The 2,500-nt window shown below is 44.5% G+C and overlaps 1 protein-coding gene across 3 annotated transcripts in view; it reads right to left on the bottom strand.

Moving 5' to 3' along the window:
- Window positions 1-2,500, bottom strand: part of Pde9 (phosphodiesterase 9) — a 349,265-nt gene that overhangs the window by 331,798 nt on the left and 14,967 nt on the right. For 2 of the 3 annotated variants that reach the window (XM_070131852.1, XM_070131856.1), the window contains exon 1: window positions 1-2. This exon is cut by the window's left edge and continues 425 nt beyond it. The exons of the other annotated variant lie outside the window; for it this stretch is intronic. The gene's annotated coding sequence lies outside the window, so the exon portion shown is untranslated. Of the gene's footprint in view, window positions 3-2,500 lie in introns of those variants that run through there. 3 annotated transcript variants of the gene reach the window in all.

Raw genomic sequence — 2,500 nt, 5'->3', positions numbered from 1 at the left:
CAGAGCCGTCGAGTCGGCCGCTGTCACTTCTCAGTCTACGTCACATCGTGCGTCTGGCAGCGCCGCCGCATCTGCTAGGTCACTGGTGATTTTTCGTTCTCTGATTACGTATGCTTCCATTCGGTGAAAATTAGCTTATACATTATACTAAGAGAACATTGATAAGGGTCTGTGTATGTTACTAACTTTGATTCACGCATAATCTAAAATTGCCGTGCAAATAATACGTAAAAATACATAAGCTAGTGCAAATACGGGGAAGATATATGCGATGGCAGATATACACTCTCGCACCTACGCACACTTCTAGCATTTATGCACGACCGTCATGTTTGCATACACTCCTACATATCATTAAACCACATAACAAAAGCACTTGACCTTACCTACGAAAAGGAATGAATGACAAATAATTATCCATACACACAGAAAACGGGCATCACTACACAACACACATACAAGCAATAGTAGAAAAAAAAAATACACGAGATATCGTCTATCACACTCCGTGGCCCTCTCCCCCTCCTCCTCCCCTTCCCCTTCTGAATGAAGTATGTGCTTTGAGAGGGGCTGGGGAGGGGAGGGAGGGAGGGAAGGGGTGTGGGTGAGTGCCAAGGCGGTGCCAAGGTGAGTCATGGCACAAAGCTCCCTGGCATTGTCAAGGATTTTTGTTTTCCCCCAAAAAATTTCTCCCCGTCCTGGAGTTCACGGGGGTTGGGCGACACTTCACCATTGGGACCATTACTCCCTCTGCCCTGACTCACACGCTCCCTCTGGCGTAAGTCGCACTCAAGCGAGGTATGAGAATTGCACTGGAGTCCCGTGGGTGTAGAAGGTGTAATGGGATGAGGTTGCAAGGGTGCACGCTGGCAAGGGAGCGACGTCGGCTGGAAAAAAGAGTGTAAGATCGAGGAAGCTGAGAGAGGGGGAGAAAAGAGAAGAGAGAAAGAAAGGGAGGGAGGGAGAGTAAGAGAGAGAGAGAGAGAGAGAGAGAGAGAGAGAGAGAGAGAGAGAGAGAGAGAGAGAGAGAGAGAGAGAGAGAGAGAGAGAGAGAGAGAGAGAGAGAGAGAGAGAGCCCAAGCCACAAAACAAAAAAGAATGATACAAATAAAAAGACCACAACACACGAAGATAAAATGACAAGAGGAGAGACAAGAAAAAACTCCAGCGCGATGCCAGTTCGGAGAATCAAAGCGACGCCCAAAACGAGACAAAATGGCGCCAAGACCCTGCGATGCGGGTGTGGGAAAAAATTATGAACGGACGCAACAAAGTCTCCGAGAGCGTGAGAGAAAAGGGCAGCGGAGGAGCAGCGCAAAAGTGCCACGGCAGGTGTGGCATGCAGCTGGCCCTGGTGTTAGAATACAGTGCCTAGGATGCCGTTACGTGCAAGGAGACATCCCACGACCGCTGGCTGCTGTGCCCTGTTGCTAGGCTTCGATGGACGTTCGGAGAAACAGAGGAAGACCGGAGGCGATAAGAAAGAGGGATAAAAACCAGATGTAAAGAAAATGCAGAAAGCGTGAAGAATGAGAAAGAGAGAGAGAGAGAGAGAGAGAGAGAGAGAGAGAGAGAGAGAGAGAGAGAGAGAGAGAGAGAGAGAGAGAGAGAGAGAGAGAGAGAGAGAGTTCTAGTATGCACAGTAAAGTACAACAAAAAAATCTACTGCAGGCATTGCATTTTGTAAACCTATCCACTAATGCACAATAGCCAGAGCAATGACCCCATATCCATGCATACATCTATGCATGCACGCGCACACATATATATGTGCATATACAAATATACATATAGACATACATTACATACATACACACACACACACACACACACACACACACACACACACATATATATATATATATATATATATATATATATATATATATATATATATATATATATATATATATATATATATATATATATATATATATATATATATATTCATATATCCACAAACACGTGTGTGTGTGTGTGTGTGTGTGCGTGCGTATGTCCGTGTGTGTGTGTCCTATTAGTATTGTGATGATCACATTGTCAAAAAAGTATCGACATTAGAAAAAAAACAAGGGATGGGTAAATCAGCTGAGACCAAGAGGGCCTGCCACTTCATTCCTTGCTGGCTGATCACTTGTGAGCGATCAGTGTACAACAGAATTCACAATAAATCTACACTGGACAGTACATGCACCCGCGGTCAGGGGGTTCAATGCAGTAGAGGGGAATCGCCTTCGCTTAATAATCCTGAGGGAAAATGCATGACTTGCTCACCATTCGATGTTTTTATATATTTTTCGTACTCTTTGGGCTTGGGTAGGGTTCACTGTCTCAGAAGCGGAAATCGAAAGAAATTATTTGTGAAACGGACTGTAATGTCTACTGTGAAGCAATTCATGTATACTTCCAACCAGACTAATCCAAAAAAATGAAGCGACGAGTAAGGACCGGAAGATAATGATTTCAAGTCATTACCCTCATTCGTGTCAAATAAGTAATG

This window comes from Penaeus vannamei, chromosome 17 (genome assembly GCF_042767895.1).
Source record: "Penaeus vannamei isolate JL-2024 chromosome 17, ASM4276789v1, whole genome shotgun sequence".
Taxonomy (NCBI): Eukaryota; Metazoa; Arthropoda; class Malacostraca; order Decapoda; family Penaeidae; genus Penaeus; species Penaeus vannamei.
The sequence above is the reverse complement of the archived record's forward strand: the minus strand, read 5'-3'. Positions and strand labels throughout refer to the sequence as shown.